The sequence below is a fragment of the Erpetoichthys calabaricus genome, chromosome 13 (assembly GCF_900747795.2).
Source record: "Erpetoichthys calabaricus chromosome 13, fErpCal1.3, whole genome shotgun sequence".
Classification (NCBI taxonomy): Eukaryota; Metazoa; Chordata; class Cladistia; order Polypteriformes; family Polypteridae; genus Erpetoichthys; species Erpetoichthys calabaricus.
The window spans coordinates 28285377-28304392 of record NC_041406.2 but is presented as its reverse complement, the minus strand read 5'-3'; positions in this window follow the sequence as shown (position 1 = coordinate 28304392).

Below are 19016 nucleotides of genomic sequence, written 5' to 3'. Positions count from 1 at the left end.
AAAGAAACTATTTTAAGATATGTGACTCATCTGTGTTACAGACCTTCACATACATATATATATATATATATATATATAGAGAGAGAGAGAGAGAGAGAGAGAGATAGAGAGTAGTATACTATAGTATAGTATATATACTGTATTTTTCTTTTCATATATTTTTAGTTTTATAAAGTCATTTATTGTATAACTTTGGCTTGATTGCAATGTTAATTTCTTCAAATAAAATTTAAAAAATTAAAAATGGAGGATGAGGTTACTGTCAGCACCCTCTTTCGACCCAGGGAGAAAGCACATACCTCAGAAGAGCCCAGAGGATGATCCATTGTATTTAAAAGAGCAGCAGCTCTAGCACTGATCCCAGAAGCACACCGCTATCATACAATTTTTCAGAAAACTTTGAATTAATAAACCCTTTTTTGGAAAGCCTGGTGTTCTGCCCAACATGCTGCTAGCTGATACTGTTATTTGTCGAACTGTGCTCCCCCTTTATCTTGTCATTTATTAACACACCTGTCAGTCACGTCCCACAATAATAGTGCTGTTATAAATGTTTATGAAACTCACGTAAAGCATGTAGGTCCCATAATAAACATTTAAATACAGTACACCACATGTGTCTCATGTAGGCACCCCTTTATCTCTTGTTTTGGTCATGTCTGAAGCGTACCTTTAAGGTATATAAACCCCTTGGATCGGGTTAATTGTGGTACGCAGCAATTTGGACCTCTGTCTACAGGGTTCTCTTTGTCTTGATCCAACAATGGAAATCACTCGCCTTGTAAGTGTCTTTTAAAGCTTTATTGTTTAACGCAGTGTTTCCCAAACTCGGTCCTGGGGGCCCACTGTGGCTGCAGGTTTTTGTTCCAACCAGATTCCTAATCAGTGACAACACCTGATAGCACTGATCTAATTTAATTAGCTGGTATTATTTTTCTTTTATTCTACATTCAGAATAGCACAGCAGCATGATTTTTACCTTTATAAGAAATTTAGAAATATTTCTGCTTTTGCTATACATTTAAATGCTTAACTCTCTTTTGTTGATTTCATTATATTTTTCCTTTTCTCTGTGCAGTTTTTCCCCTTCATTGTATCTTATTAATGACAATTAAAAATGAGCAGAGCAGACACGCTGGCAAACAACACTAAATAATCAAAGCCTGCAACTACTTTAGCATCAGACCCACTAATTAGTAAATAGTGGATTAATTAAACAATTAGAACACATAGAAAAGTAGAATGAAAATCAGGATGAAAATATTGTTAAAAAGAAAAAAATACATTATTCCCATATAACTGCTTGGTACATTTTAATATATATATATATACATATGTATATATCCATCCATCCATCCATTTTCCAACCCGCTGAATCCGAACACAGGGTCACGGGGGTCTGCTGGAGCCAATCCCAGCCAACACAGGGCACGAACCAATCCCGGGCAGGGTGCCAACCCACCGCAGATATATATATATATATATATATATATATATATATATATATATATATATATATATATATATATATATATATATAATTTTTTTTTTTACCAAACTTAATTTTCTAACTTCTATATTGTTCCCAAAACACAGAACTTGGGAAATAACACATCACTTAATTAGCCCAGGAGTCCAATTAAATACAGACGCTGGTTGAGACAGAAACCTGCAGCCACAGGGGGTCCCCAGTACCAAGTTTGGGAAACACTGGTTTAATGTATACTGTCAGCTATGTATTGCTTTGTAAATCATTTATTGTCTTTGGTTCTACACCTGTAAATACCTGTATGTTTCTTTTGTATATATCTTAGTTTACAACGAGGTACATCCAGTAAAAGCCTTCAAGAAAGCTCACCCTTGTCGTTTTTATGTGAATGTGCCGAGTTGTTTAAGCTCTCTGTGGCCACTTTGCATGGACAGCGCGGAGTGAAGTTATTCTGACAGTAATGAGTTCAGTTGAGGAAACAGCCTTGAGAAGGATGCCAGTCCACTGAAGAGCAGCTGAAGTGCATATTAATAATAATAATAATAATAATTCATTACATTTATATAGTGCTTTTTCTCAGTACTCAAAGCGCTATCCACACAGGGAGGAACCAGGAAGCGAACCCACAATCTTCCACAGTCTCCTTACTGCAAAGCAGCAGCACTACCACTGCGCCACCTGTGAGGATACAGTATGTAAAAAATTACAAGCATGCACAAGTTAGATATGAAAAAAGGTTTAATTTTATTCAGAAATTGTGTCGTATCATTTATAAATAATAAATATGTGAATGAGCGAGTGAGTGAGTGTGTGTTCAATCGATAAACAGGCAAATCCCTCATAGGAAGATGGTCTTGCTCATATTGTAATAACTGCAGTTAAGCATTGCATTAGCTATTATGAAACCACATACATATTCATTACTATCTTGGTCAAAAATACATTTAGAAGGTGACTTTTATGGAACCCTAAAAAGTTAAATCTTCTTGAGTGGATGAAAGAAAACAAAGATTCCCATTGCGTCAGAAAAGGTATATGGCAGACTCTTGGGATTATTGTACATGTGACCTCCTTGGATTTGAAGGTTTGTAGTTCATACACAAAAGAACATAATATTCAAGCTAAGCTTCCCAGTTCTAGTTTTATCTAAGCACTAATAAAGCTTGACCTCTGCAGAAATCAGAAATGAATTGGCATGCCTACAGCTGATATAATGGATTTACTTTGAATGTTAATGTGTGATGTTAACTAATTCCTCTGTTCTCCCTGGGGATAATGTAGACCTTTCTACTAACTACACTGCAGCCCAAAGTAACATGTTGTTAAAGTAAAACATCATTTTAAAGGAAAAAATAAATAAATAAAAACAAGATAAGAATTGAACTACTGGCATTAAGAACTTTTTTTGTCTGGTATAACATTTTATTGACTGACATACTGTGAATGTTATCCCCAGCAATTTTATGTGCTAGGTGAAAGAAAGTTTTCTTTTTTTGAATCTAACATTTATTTAATAATCTTTTATTTTAGAATACTATAGTACACATGAAAAATTTCAATCTAAAAGAAAAATGTAAAAATGAGAATTATTTAGCAAGTTCCTAGTCTGAAGAATAGAGATTTGTCTTGGTAGCAGAATAGAGTCTGAACTGTTTGTGAGATGCAGAATTAATATTATAGGGACAAACCAAAATTAATTCAACATGTAAAATAATTTTTAGTAGATGAGTACAGAGGATGAGTAGAGAGCCACAGCCGGCCATTTCATGTGGCTGGTGTTCCTAGTCACTAGACACACTTTCAGGATCTAAGGCAACGTCAGGGAATTGTACAGGTACTTTATTCTTTTAACTTTTGTTTTCCTCTACTCAGTTTTCATATAGTTGTATCACCATTTATAATAGACATTTTATTTTTGTGATTTTTTTACGTCAGTCAAACTACAATTGCTGTTTAACTAGGTGTTTATTACAGTCTGTGTGTTTGTGTATATAAATGTTGCATTGTGTACCAATATACTAAAATTGCATTATAGTTAAAAATTTATAAGTGTACTCTGAGCCACTACTCGGTTAAGAGCTTTTACAAAAATAAACTTAAATCATTTGGTTTGAATCCTCTTCTTAGTAATTTTAGAATTAACAGGATAAACAGCAAAAGGCCTCTTGGTCAGGTGAGGTCAGGTCTAGGCTGGGGAGCATGCACTGGTACAGCATATTGCCGTACCCATCACACAACAGAACACCTAGGCATCCCAGTTGGCAACCCCCAGGGAGACACACAGTCCGGTCCCACTCTCCTGAAATGACCATTTATTTGCTGCAGGCAGGTGTTACATGGGCATCCCCTTAGCCTGGTTCGGCTGCTCTGGTCCTCAATAATGAGGATCACCCTGCATCGCGCCACATGGCCATAGTGTCGTAACTGACAATCCCTCACATTGCAGGTAATGTGCTTCATTTAGGGCTCAGTGAGCAACCTCTCATTCGACACAAAGTCAAACTAGTGATACACAAGGATTCTCCGAAGAGACACAGATGCAGTCTTCATCTCAGGTCACTGGATAGTATCCATGTCTCACAACCATATTGCAGAAGAGGAAGCACCAGGACTCTAACGACTTGGACCCTTTGTCCTTTTGCAGAGATATCAGGAGCGTCACACACTCCTTTCCAGCGACCTCATGACTCTCCATCCTCTCCCAGTCTGTCTACTGACTTCATATGAAGAGTCACCAGAGACATGAATGTCACTGCCGAGGAAAGTAAACCTCTCGACAAGGTCGACACTTGCTCTGCAGACAGACACGCTGCTGATGGCTGTGCCCAAGAGGTCATTAAAGGTCTGGATCTTGGTTTTTATCTAGGACACTCAGACTCCTCGCTCAGTCTCTCGAGGGCCTCCATTGACTCAGTGAAGATTACAGCATCGTCAGCAAAGTCAAGATCCGTGAATCTCTCTTCACAAACAGATGCTCCACAGCTGCTGGACCCCACAACCTTGCCCAACACCCAGTCCATACAAGCATTGAACAGAATAAGAGCAAAAACAGACCTCTGATGAACCCCAGAATCAACTGGGAAAAACAAAGAGGTTCTGCTTCCACTCTGCACAGCACTCACAGTACCAGTGTACAGGTCTGCAATAAATGTGAACAGTCTGTGAGCCACAGATGACAGGTTCTACTAATTATACATATTCTGTAGAATATTTGATTCTCTACCATGAATCTGTCCCTTTCAATAAAGATAATGCAACCAACACTTTGTTGGTTTTGATTAGATTGCCCCATGACTTTCCGATTTGCATTGCACAGCCATCATTTGGAGTGAATACACAACATACACATTTACCTTTTTCTCAAGTATTGCCTCTTAGTTTGCAACTGGCCAGAAAAGTTGAAATTTTAAAACGTTGCCAAGGTAACAGATCAAAGAAAGCGAAACATAAACATGCCACATAAAAATATTATCTGCCATCGTCTCCACTTGTAGCAGGCTTATTTTTAACAATATGACAGCACACTTGTGTTTTATGGTCATAAGGTTTGGAATATATTTTTTATCATATTCAAGATAAAAACAAATATGTTTTTCTGTTCTTAAAAGTTACTTCTGAACAATCATGGATTGTAACAAGATAGGTCAATATAAACTGTTTAAAAAATTAAAGGCACACTTTGAAAACACATCAGATCTCAATGGGAAAAAAATCCTGCTGGATACCTATACTGGTATGGACTGGGTAATGTGTTAGGAATGAAAGGATGCCACATCATTTGATGGAAATGAAAACTATCAACCTAAAGAGGGCCGAATTCAAAGACACCCCGAAAATCAAAGTGAAAAAATTATTCAGCAGGCAGGCGAGTCGAAATTTCATTGCAGCAACTCCAAATCGTACTCAGTAGTTTGTATGGCCCCCATGTGCTTGTATGCATGCCTGACAATGTCGGGGCATGCTCCTAATGAGACGACGGATGGTGTCCTGGGGGATCTCCTTCCAGATCTGGACCAGTGCATCACTGAGCTCCTGGACAGTCTGTGGTGCAACCTGGCAGTGTCGGATGGACTGAAACATAATGTTCCAGAGGTGTTCTATTGGATTTAGATCAGGCGAGTGAGCATGGGGGCCAGTCAATGGTATCAATTCCTTCATCCTCCAGGAACTTCCTGCATACTCTCGCCATATGAGGCTGGGCATTGTCGTGCATCAGGAGGAACCCAGGACCCACTGCACCAGCATAGGGTCTGACAATGGGTCCAAGGGTTTCATCCCAATACCTAATGGCAGTCAAGGTGCCATTGTCTAGCCTGTAGAGGTCTGTGTGTCACACCATGGATATGCCTCCTCAGACCATAACTGACCCACCACCAAACCGGTCATGCTGAACGATGTTACAGGCAGCATAATGTTCTCCAAGGCTTGCCAGTGGTGGACCTACCAATTCTGTTATTCTATGGCAAATGCCAATCAAATTCCACGGTGCTGGGCAGTGAGCACAGGACCCACTAAAGGACAACAGGCCCTCAGGCCACCCTCATGAAGTTTGTTTCTGATTGTTTGGTCAGAGACATTCACACCAGTGGCCTGCCTGCTGGAGATCATTTTGTAGGCTCCAGCAGTGCTCATCCTGTTCCTCCTTGCTCAAAGGAGCAGATATCGGTCCTGCTGATGGGTTAAAGACCTTCTACGGCCCTGTCCAGCTCTCCTAGAGTAACTGCCTGTCTCCTGGAATCTCTTCCATGCCCTTGAAACTGTGCTTGGAGACACAGCAAACCTTCTGGCAATGGCACGTATTGATGTGCCATCCTGGAGAAGTTGGACTACCTGTGCAACCTCTGTAGGGTCCAGGTATCACCTGTTGCTACCAGTAGTGACACTGACTGTAGCCTAATGCAAAACTAGTGAAAAAACAGATGAGGAAGGAATAATGTCAGTGGCCTCCACCTGTTAAACCATTCCTGTTTTGGGGGTCGTCTCACTGTTGCCCCTCTAGTGCACCTGTTGTTAATTTCATTAACACCAAAGCAGCTGAAACTGATTAACAGCCCCCTCTGCTACTAACTGACCAGATCAATATCCCAGAAGTGTCATTGACTTGATGCTATACTCGGAGTCAAACAGTGTTCCTTTAATTTTTTTTTAATAGTATGTATTGTGCATTAGATTATTTAATTAAAGGGAAATACATTTATGTGGCACGTTTCCCTGAGGGTGGTCCAGCTTGTAAGATCCTCATTGTTGGGGATCCGAGTGGCTGGACCAGGCCAAGGGGTTGCCTACGTAACACCTGGCTGCGGTACATAGAGGGTAATTTCCGGAGGGTGGGACTGGACCGCGTGTCTGCCTGGGGGGTTGCAAACCGGGATCCGGAGTTGTTTCGTTGTATAGTGAGTGCGGCAACGCACTGTACCAGTGCATGCTCCCCAACTTGACTTGACTTGACTTGAGATACATTTGAAGTAAAAATCAATAATCAAACTGCATGCTTTGTTATTTATTTTTCTTGCTTTTATGAATACAAAATATTATGCAAAGTTGAAACTTCCTTGCAATCAAACTCACCTACATCTTTCATGTATAACACATTTAAATGGCATGGATTATTCAAGACAAGAAGAAAGACATGCACATAAAGAAAGAAGCTTCTCCAGTTGAAAAGTGGTCTTAAAACACAGCCAGAAAGACCCTCTTTACACCTTGCATTAACTTGAACAGATTATGCTAAGGTAGCACTTGACTACATTAACAACCCAAGTGTGAATGCACTTCTGATCGGATTATGACCATCTAACTCAGTCCACATTTGGAGGTGGTCAGGAATGGATAGCAACCATATTTAATAGAATTCTAAATGCAATTTCTGTTCTTATATATGTGGAAACTGATTTGAATTTTGCATGGGGAAAGTGACATTAGTGTTCACAATTATCCAGCTTCTCAGAGTAGGAAAACTGCCGTATAAATATCAGAGTGACAGAAATTTGGCCCTACTCTTAGGAGTGGGCATTTGATAAATATTTGATTAGTTTTCCTAATTTAGGAACCTACTCTTAGCTTAACCAGTTGTCCTAATTCAATAGGAGCTTCCTGAAGATGGCATTCAGGCAGAGGTTGGCATGCCTATCCCTGGGAAAGGCTGAATGTTTTAGAAACACTGGACAACAATAAACTGATAAAAAGATATTGATCTGAGAGAGATGGAGCAATATTCAAAACAAATGGTGTATGTTATGTGATCAGTCCATTTACGCAGGGAAACCATGCACTGTCCGCTGAAATGAAAGTGTTACATTACCTTTATGATTTTTGGCCACAGGAAAAATGCAACTTTGCCATAGCGATGATTTGGGTATGTCACAACAGACCATTTCTCAACTTTTGAACCAAATTCTGAACACCCATACAACACATGAGGTAATACGAAGATTTAATACATTTCTTCACGACTTCACATGAGGTAATGTTAAAGCAATGCTGCATTCAGGAAAATTGGAACATGCATAAAGATCGTTGACTCAAGTGTGGATGAGCGCATACATGTGTATCTCAAGTAATATCACAGTATCAACGCACAGACAGTCATGGGTGCAATCTGTATTGTAGTAGCCAGCATGTTACCCTGAAGATAAGCCGGGCTGGATGGGTGATTGAAAGTGAAATATCTCATAGGTACGATGAGCTCTGCATTTCACAAACCCCTGAAACATTCACGGTTCCCTTTACAAGTCTGGAATGGTTCAAGAAGGCAGGCAGAGGCTCCTGGGGCATTGGATAATTAGAGCCTTGCAGAATATAAGGGAGCACTACAGAAAGAGTGCATGAGTTCTGAAGACAATCAGGAATAGTGGAAGAATGAATGCCACTTCAGAAACAGTACTGTACTGGATAAATAGTGCCTTGCAGAATATAATGGGGTGCTACAGAGAGAGCATGTGAGTCTAGAAGACAATCGCTAACAATGGTAGTGTGAATGCCACTTCAGAAACAATACTGTGAGTAGTTTAACTATAACTGTTACTTTACATGACATCTTCTGTGGCCATAACAGTGGGAAGGTCCATCCATCCATCCATTATCCAACCCACTATATCCTAACTACAGGGTCAAGGGGGACTGCTGGAGCCAATCCCAACCAACACAGGGCGCAAGGCAGGAAACAAACCCTGGCAATGCACACACACACACACCAAGCACACACTAGGGACAATTTAGGATCGCCAATGCACCTAAACCTGCATGTCCTTGGACTGTGGTAGGAAACCGGAGCACCCGGAGGAAACCCACGCAGACACGGGGAGAACATGTAAACTCCACACAGGGAGGACCCAGAAAACGAACCCAGGTCTCCTTACTGCGAGGCAACAGTGTTACCGCTACGCCACCGTGCCGCCCAGTGGGAAGGTGATTCCTCTAAAAGTACAGCTGTGGATCATTCATTGTTAATTAAACATGCCCTTTATCGGGCTTAGCTCTTATTCGGTGTGTGTGTGTCTCGGTCTTTCCATCTCGTTGCTCATTGCTGTATTATTCTTGATGTAGGTTGAGAAGTGCAACAATCACATGCAGCTTTGCACAATATCCTACCTTTTATGTTTTCCTTCTTTTAGTCCTATTACTTTGAACATTATAATTATTAATAAAAATAATATCTTCATGGTGAAACCTTAGCATTAAGTATCAGAAAACTAAAGAACGTCTTCATGAGCGTCACGGTGCCATGAAATCATGACATCATTCCCAAATGTGGCCCCCTACTGTTAGCTGAGAGTAGGTGTCAGATGCTTGGTAAATACTTCTCATGTCCTGCTCTGATATAGGACAAATTCTTATTCTAGTCGGACTTTTAGTACAATTCCTTGGAGTCATTCTGAGATGCTTGGTAAATACAGAGATTCTGTAGATCTCTGTTCAGATTTGATGCAGACACTAAACAGGAATTTTAATACCAGGTGTAAATGTAATCTTGGCAAATTATATCTAGTGTGAGATATGCAAGCTTTGAAAGCATTTTACGGGCTTGTTCTGGGTAAATACTGGGAAGGAAAAGAGTGTGACACTAATACTAGCTTCTGTTCCGACTGCTTCCTTAGACTGGAGGAGGAGAGATTCCCAGAGGACTGTTGAGACTACTTTTCCTCCTCACAATTTCCCAGTCCCCTTCCAGGTGGCTGGAAGTCTGTATTCACATTTGGGGCAACTTCAGAGGAACTCTGAACTCTGTGCTACTGAGGTTTTTTGTTATTTATTTTTTTTTGTATTTGCGGCGAAATGTCGAATCACTTTAAGTATGTGTGTGGTCATTTTTGCTTCTGTCCTTTGGACAAGTCAACTTAACGGGGCATCCCTCAGGACCCCAACATTCATTTTCTTGTCCTTTTTTATCTTTTACACCAGATTTAATGCACATCTAAAATGCACGTTAATGCCAAAAGGTTCTTATGAAAGATTAGCAAACATGAAACAACACAATGCAGGGTCAATCACAGTAACCCCACTTTATTTTATATAGCACCCTTCTGAGCAACCAATAACATGTGTTACCTTGCAAAGAACAGTAAAGATTACACTGCAAAATTAAAACGATGTTCTGTGCTGCATGCACCAAGACCACATTGTCATCAGGCTATTGAGTATTGTCAAAAATGATTTTTAAAATTACCTTGAAATTCTATCATGCCATATTTAGTCTCTTGCAAGATTATACTTTGCTCTGATGTTGTCACTGCAGCACCTGCCACATCTTCATTTTAACCCATGATTTTTTTGTGTTCTTTTGCCTCAATTTGAATTTTGTTTCATGAAATACAGACATTTTATTGGCAGTAAACACAAGTAGGAGACATCTTGACAGCAGTGGAATCGTAAATTCCACCAGACTCATACTTCATCAAAATACACAAAAATGAATCACATGGACTGTATGAATGTAAATGACTCTGGGTTTTCAAATGAAACTCATGCCTGTGTGACTAAAGCACTACAAAGAAATAAATGTACTTGTTCTCCTTGCGTCTGTGTACATTTTCTCCATGTAATGTTCCTTCATTCCTTCCTGACACTGCTTTGACTATGTGTGGGAGTCCCTTCCTTGTGCCAAACTCTGCCAGTGCACAGTAAGCTCTAACACTTGCTGACCCTGTAATGGAATAGCTGGGTTCAGAAAATGGATGACTGCTCTCCTTTTTTTAAACAAAAATCTCTTCAAAAAATCATCAAGAAATGCAGTTGCATTTCATGTTACAGTGCAGTTGATATCTACATTTTTCTTAAAAAGTTGTTTAGAGCATAGATGAATAAAATTGACTTAACACATAACTGAGCAATCAGAACTCCTTGAGGAACTGCTGGGCATCCTTTGCAATTCGAAATTAACAATCAAACATTAGTAACCCAATCCGTATCAATAAAGGACAATGGTATGAAATGGGCCTTAGACTGTTATGTAAAGACAATGCTTTTGCAGCTGTATTATTTAACTTAGTGTTTAATAGGTGGGAGGTAGTGCATAGCAATTCTCTCTTTCCTTCAGGCACCCTAATAATTAAACTGTCAGCCATGGACGTCAAGGGCCTTAAGAGGAGACGCGCTAAAAACAGTGGTGAAGAAACCAAGACTATTTTCAGCATTAAGCCTGTAATTTTTTGCATCCTAAATGATCATGTTTACAGAAGCAATTGCCTGAAAAACGACCTTTCATGTGACAAGGACATTTTCACAAAGTGAAAGAGCAATTTAATGACCAGGTGTTAATGCAGGCATGCTTTTGGACATCGGCACACTCTTTCAAGTTTTAAACCACAGATGTATGCTCTCCTAAGCCTGGCTGCTGTTTTGTTTTGTTTTGTTTGTTTAAAAAGTAAATCCTGCAGATGATTTTATTCATAGCCAGATGGCTTTTGCCATTTTATGACAGAAAATATGTAGTTCTAGCCATTTCAAGCCAGAAACTCTGTATTAAATTATTATTATTTTATTAGGAAGAATTAACTACTATACAGATATCCTAGAAGCAACAATAGGCATAAAAATTGAGTTTAATTAATTTTTAATTAATTTTTATATTAAATAAATATTTTATATTAAATACATTTGTAAAATATGCATATGCTAAATAATGTAATATATACACACACATATACTTGACATATATTTGTGTGTAAACATATTATATGTATATATACAGTATATACAGTGCATCCGGAAAGTATTCAGTGCATCACTTTTTCCACATTTTGTTATGTTATAGCCTTATTCCAAAATGGATTAAATTAATTTTTTTCCTCAGAATTCTACACACAACACCCCGTAATGACAACGTGAAAAAAGTTTACTTGAGGTTTTTGCAAATTTATTAAAAATAAAAAAATTGAGAATGCACATGTACATAAGTATTCACAGCCTTTGCCGTGAAGCTCGAAATTGAGCTCCGGTGCATCCTGTTTCCCCTGATCATCCTTGAGATGTTTCTGCAGCTTAATTGGAGTCCACCTGGGGTAAATTCAGTTGGTTGGACATGATTTGGAAAGGCACACACCTGTCTATATAAGGTCCCACAGTTGACAGTTCATGTCAGAGCACAAACCAAGCATGAAGTCAAAGGAATTGTCTGTAGACCTCCAAGACAGGATTGTCTCAAGGCACAAATCTGGGGAAGGTTACAATAAAATTTCAGCTGCTTTGAAGGTCCCAATGAGCACAGTGGCCTCCATCATCCATAAGTGGAAGAAGTTCGAAAACACCAGGACTCTTCCTAGAGCTGGCCGGCCATCTAAACTGGTGACCAAGAACCCGATGGTCACTCTGTCAGAGCTCCAGAGGTCCTCTGTGGAGAGAGGAGAACCTTCCAGAAGGACACCATCTCTGCAGCAATCCACCAATCAGGCCTGTATGGTAGAGTGGCCAGACGGAAGCCACTCCTTAGTAAAAGGCACATGGCAGCCAGCCTGGAGTTTGCCAAAAGGCACCTGAAGGACTCTCAGACCATGAGAAAGAAAATTCTCTGGTCTGATGAGACAAAGATTGAACTCTTTGGCGTGAATGCCAGGCGTCATGTTTGGAGGAAACCTGGCACCATCCCTACAGTGAAGCATGGTGGTGGCAGCATCATGCTGTAGGGATGTTTTTCAGCGGCAGGAACTGGGAGACTAGTCAGGATAAAGGGAAAGATGACTGCAGCAATGTACAGAGACATCCTGGATGAAAACCTGCTCCAGAGCGCTCTTGACCTCAGACTGGGGCGACGGTTCATCTTTCAGCAGGACAACGACCCTAAGCATAAGATATCAAAGGAGTGGCTTCAGGACAACTCTGTGAATGTCCTTGAGTGGCCCAGCCAGAGCCCAGACTTGAATCCGATTGGACATCTCTGGAGAGATCTTAAAATGGCTGTGCACCGACACTTCCCATCCAACCTGATGGAGCTTGAGAGGTGCTGCAAAGAGGAATGGGCGAAACTGGCCAAGGATAGGTGTGCCAAGCTTATGGCATCATATTCAACAAGACTTGAGGCTGGAATTGCTGTCAAAGGTGCATCGACAAAGTATTGAGCAAAGGCTGTGAATACTTATGGACATGTGATTTCTCCGTTTTTTTTATTTTTAATAAATTTGCAAAAACCTCAAGTAAACTTTTTTCACGTTGTCATTATGGGGTGTTGTGTGCAGAATTCTGAGGAAAAAAATGAATTTAATCCATTTTGGAATAGAGCTGTAACATAACAAAAGGTGGAAAAAGTGATGTGCTGTGAATACTTTCCAGATGCACTGTATATGTGCAGTATATATATATATATATATATATATATATATATATATATAGTATATGGCATATATTTGCATGTATATATGTACATTGGGGTTCACCCCGGTGGACGAGAGGGTAGCCTCCCTTCGCCTTCGGGTGGGGGGACGGGTCCTAACTGTTGTTTGTGCGTATGCACCGAACAGCAGTTCGGAGTACCCACCCTTTTGGAGTCCCTGGAGGGGGTGCTAGAGGGCATACCTTCTGGGGACTCCCTCGTTCTGCTGGGAGACTTCAATGCTCACGTGGGCAATGACAGTGAGACCTGGAAGGGCGTGATTGGGAGGAATGGCCCCCCCGATCTGAACCCAAGCGGTGTTCTGTTATTGGACTTCTGTGCTCGTCACGGATTGTTCATAACGAACACCATGTTCAAGCATAGGGGTGTTCATATGTGCACTTGGCACCAGGACACCCTAGGCCTCAGTTCGATGATCGACTTTGTGGTCGTGTCATTGGACTTGTGGCCACATGTCTTGGACACTCGGGTGAAGAGAGGGGCGGAGCTGTCAACTGATCACCACCTGGTGGTGAGTTGGCTTCGATGGTGGGGGAGGATGCCGGTCAGGCCTGGTAGGCCCAAATGTGTTGTGAGGGTCTGCTGGGAACGTCTGGCAGAGCCCCCTGTCAGAAGTAGCTTCAACTCCCACCTCCGGCAGAACTTCGACCACATCCCGAGGGAGGTAGGGGACATTGAGTCCGAATGGGCCATGTTCCGTGCCTCTATTGTTGAGGCAGCTGACCGGAGCTGTGGCCGTAAGGTCGTCGGTGCCTGTCGTGGCGGCAATACCCGAACCCGTTGGTGGACACCGGCGGTGAAGGATGCCGTCAAGCTGAAGAAGGAGTCCTACAGGACCCTTTTGTCCTGTGGGACTCTGGAGGCAGCTGATAGGTACCGGCAGGCCAAGCGGAATGCGGCTTTGGTAGTTGCTGAGGCAAAAACTCGGGCGTGGGAGGAGTTTGGGGAGGCCATGGAGAACGACTTTCGGACGGCTTCGAGGAGATTCTGGTCCACGATCCGGCGTCTCAGGAAGGGGAAGCAGTGCAGTGTCAACACTGTATATGGTGGGGATGGTGCGCTGCTGACCTCGACTCAGGACGTTGTGGGTCAGTGGGGGGAGTACTTCGAAGACCTCCTCAATCCCATTAACATGCCTTCCAATGAGGAAGCAGAGCCTGGGGATTCAGAGGTGGGCTCCTCCATCTCTGGGACTGAGGTCACCGAGGTGGTCAAAAAACTCCTTGGTGGCAGGGCCCCAGGGGTGGATGAGATACGCCTGGAGTTCCTCAAGGCTCTGGATGTTGTAGGACTGTCTTGGTTGACACGCCTCTGCAACATCGCATGGACATCAGGGACAGTGCCTCTGGATTGGCAGACCGGGGTGGTGGTCCCCCTCTTTAAGAAAGGGGATCGGAGGGTGTGTTCCAACTACAGAGGGATCACACTCCTCAGCCTCCCTGGAAAAGTCTATTCAGGGGTCCTGGAGAGGAGGGTCCGTCGGATAGTCGAGCCTCGGATTCAGGAGGAACAGTGTGGTTTTCGTCCTGGTCGCGGAACAGTGGACCAGCTCTATACCCTTAGCAGGGTCCTGGAGGGTGCATGGGAGTTTGCCCAACCAGTCTACATGTGTTTTGTGGACTTGGAAAAGGCATTCGACCATGTCCCTCGGGGAATCCTGTGGGGGGTACTCCAAGAGTATGGGGTACCGGCCCCCTTGATAAGGGCTGTTCAGTCCCTGTACGATCGGTGCCAGAGCTTGGTCCGCATTGCCGGCAGTAAGTCGAACCCGTTTCCAGTGAGAGTTGGACTCCGCCAGGGCTGCCCTTTGTCACCGATTCTGTTCATAACTTTTATGGACAGAATTTCTAGGCGCAGCCAGGGCGTTGAGGGGGTCCGGTTTGGTGGGCTCAGGATTGGGTCACTGTTTTTTGCAGATGATGTTGTCCTGTTTGCTTCATCAGGCCGTGATCTTCAGCTCTCTCTGGATCAGTTCGCAGCCGAGTGTGCAGCGGCTGGGATGAGAATCAGCACCTCCAAATCCGAGACCATGGTCATCAGCCGGAAAAGGGTGGAGTGCCCTCTCAGGGTTGGTAGCGAGATCCTGCCCCAAGTGGAGGAGTTCAAGTATCTCGGGTCTTGTTCACGAGTGAGGGAAGAATGGAGCGTGAGATTGACAGGCGGATCGGTGCGGCATCCGCAGTAATGCAGGCGCTGCATCGGTCTGTCGTGGTGAAAAAGGAGCTGAGCCGCAAGGCGAAGCTCTCAATTTACCAGTCGATCTATGTTCCTACCCTCACCTATGGTCATGAACTATGGGTAGTGACCGAAAGAACGAGATCGCAAATACAAGCGGCTGAAATGAGTTTCCTCCGCAGGGTGTCTGGGCTTTCCCTTAAAGATAGGGTGAGAAGCTCAGTCATCCGGGAGGGGCTCAGAGTAGAGCCGCTGCTCCTCCGCATCGAGAGGAGTCAGATGAGGTGGCTCGGGCATCTGATCAGGATGCCTCCTGGACGCCTCCCTGGTGAGGTGTTCCGGGCACGTCTAACCGGGAGGAGGCCCCGGGGAAGACCCAGGACACGCTGGAGGGACTATGTCTCCCGGCTGGCCTGGGAACGCCTTGGGATTCTCCCGGAAGAGCTAGAAGAAGTGGCTGGGGAGAGGGAAGTCTGGGCATCTCTGCTCAAGCTGCTGCCCCCGCGACCCGACCTCGGATAAGCGGGAGACAATGGATGGATGGATGGATATATATATATACTGTATATATATATATATATATATATATATATATATATACTGTATATATATATATATATATATATATATATATTCATGTATTCGGCACTGTGAGAGCAACATTGTGGTTGCTACTAAGAAGCTGTGCAGGAATTTTTTAAGCTTTTTTCAATTTCGCCCGCACAGGAGCAAAAGCATCTGAGTGTTTGGAGGAGCATTTGGAAAAGTTATTTGTTACTTGTACTTGCTGTTTTGTATTCAAACTAGCATTGGCTAGGCAGGGCAGTAAGCAGCAATAGCTGAAACGGGCATTTCTGTAAGTAAATAACCTGCATCATGGTAAGTAACAGAAACAGCAATTCCTTATTGAGAAAAAAAGTCAGTGGCTGACTTTAAAGCACTAAAGAGAAGGGCTCAGTGGTATATAAGTAGGTGGCTAGCGTTAAGGCGCTGATCAGGCACAAGTGGCTGTAGGAGCAGACAAGACAGTAAGAAATTAACTAACAATGGATGTTCAGTAAGTGAGTTTTTCTAGATTGAACAGTTCTTAGCGGTCAGGAAAATAAAGCAGTTAAGAGGGCAACAGCATAAGGGTTTGTTAATATGAAAATATACAAATGTTGTGAGTGGAGATCTTTTAAGTAAAAAATAAGATGAGCGCACAGTTAGGAGAACAGACAAAGAAAGTTAAAGTTAACCTCATAGAAAGAAAAACAGTAAACAGTCAAAGGGGAGAATATTACAGGAGCTTTGGAGGCCAGAGAGTGTAATAACTGTAATAGTTCTTTAATCTAATTTATTTGGCTGAGTTTTTTTAGTTTTACTATTTAAGTTAAAATCCCTTAATTTTAATAAAATAAAAAGTTAAGTCAGTTGTACTAATCCTAACTCAAATTTTAATAATGAGGCCAAGGCAATGTGAGTCCTTTTGGGTGCTGGACTTTCTAGAGGATGGCTTGGAGGAGCCAGTCTTCTATGATGGTTGCATCTGCAGGAGATGCCAGCTGATCCAGCACTTCAAGCTCAGGGTCACTGAAATTGAAGAGGAGTTGGTTAGGTCTGTGTTGTAGATAGATAGATAGATAGATAGATAGATAGATAGATAGATAGATAGATAGATAGATAGATAGATAGATAGATAGATAGATAGATAGATAGATAGATAGATAGATAGATAGATAGATACTTTATTAATCCCAATGGGAAATTGGGTAGTGAATTGGAGAATCTGACCCAGGTGTCCTTCAGAACGATAGTGTGCTCGCCTAATGTGGCATGGAGGAGAATCCAGACTAGACAGGCGGGTCATGGTCACAAGGTGCAAGGTGAAGCTTGTACACTGTTCGGGGATTTCACCCCAAGAACTGTAATTGTGAAATAATTTTTGGGTCCTTGCGGAGCTGGACGGTATCTTTGAAGATTCTGAGGTGGTAGGCCGGCATGAGGAACCCCATCAGGCCACCTCAAAACCAGTTTCCAGAAAGAGAGGGGAAGTGATTGTGGGAACTAAATCATTAAGGGAATTGAAGCACAGGTTTTCTCCAGAAACAGAAAATCTCGCACGATGTGTTGTCTTGCAGGTGCACAGGTGAGAGACCTACCTGGAAGGGTTTATAGGCTCTTGGTCAGAGCAGGGGTAGATTCAGTGGTTTTTGTCCATGTGGGAACAAATGTCATGCATAAGGGTAGTCTGTCAGTTCTGCAATCCAAATTTAAAGAGTTATGTGCCAGGCTGAGGACCAGAACTAACAAGGTAATCTCTGAAGTTCTGCCTGTGCAACAAGCCAGTCCAGGTAATACTGAGGAGATTACAAGGCTTAACGCATGGCTCAAATCTTAGTGTAGGGTAGAAGGGTATTGGTTTAAGGGCATTGGGACTGCTGTGATGGGTTACATTTGAACCAGTGTAGCACCAATGTGTTGGGGAGGCATACAAGTAGGTTAGCCAAGTATTGTTTAAACTTGGCAGGGAATTTAGGAAAGGACAAGCTTGGAACTGCACATGGTGAAACAAACAAGTGAGTTGGAGTTCTATGTAGTAGAGCATAATTATGATATTACAGCAATAATGGTAACGTGGCTAAATAACGTAGATGGGGATGAGTATAACACAGAGGGGTACACATTTTGTATGAAGATAGACAGAACAGAAAAGGAGGTAGGGTCGCTGTTTATGTCAAACAGAATTTAAAAACAAGTTCTATTCAGCTGTACAATGACTCACATCTCAGTGATGACATCTGACTTCAGTAAATACTAGGGAATAGGCATGTTGATAATATTAAAAAGGCAAGTTTACAGAGGGATATAATAGTCATGGGGGACTTTAACGACTTGAATAATTAACTGGGATACCTTGCAAAGAGCAGAGCACAAGAGCAGGAGTTTTTAGAAATAATCATTGACTTTTTTAACACAATTTGTTAAAACACCAATGCGGAGTGAAGCCTGTCTAGATTTAGTATTTTGTAATACTGAGGATAGAATTGAGAGTGTTGAGGTGATTGAACCTCTAGGGTGAAGTGATCATAATATAATATAGTTCTCAGTGTTTTGGAAGAGTGTGGATGCTAACACTAAAACTATTAAGTTTAACTTTGGTAGGGTAAATTTTGAGCAGGTGGAGCAATGTCTAAGGAGGGTAGACTGGGATTAGCTTTTAAGTGCTTAGAGAGTTGAGGAGCAATAGAACAGGTTTAAAAACGTTTTACATATAATGCAGAAAAGGCAATTAAAAATAAAAAAACTCTACATTGGGTTAATGAAGAGTTGAAAAGGAAGCTGCAAAGGAAAAAAACAGCTGTATAAGACTAATAACTCCAAAGTGAATTGTAGGGCATATGAGAACATGAAGGAAACCGTTAAGAAGAATATTCGAGAAGCTAAAAGACAGCTAGAGAGGAATATAGCAGATAAAGAGAAAGATGATCCAAAGAAATTCTTTCAGTATATTAATAGTAAAAGAATAGTATAGCAGCAGTGTTTTAA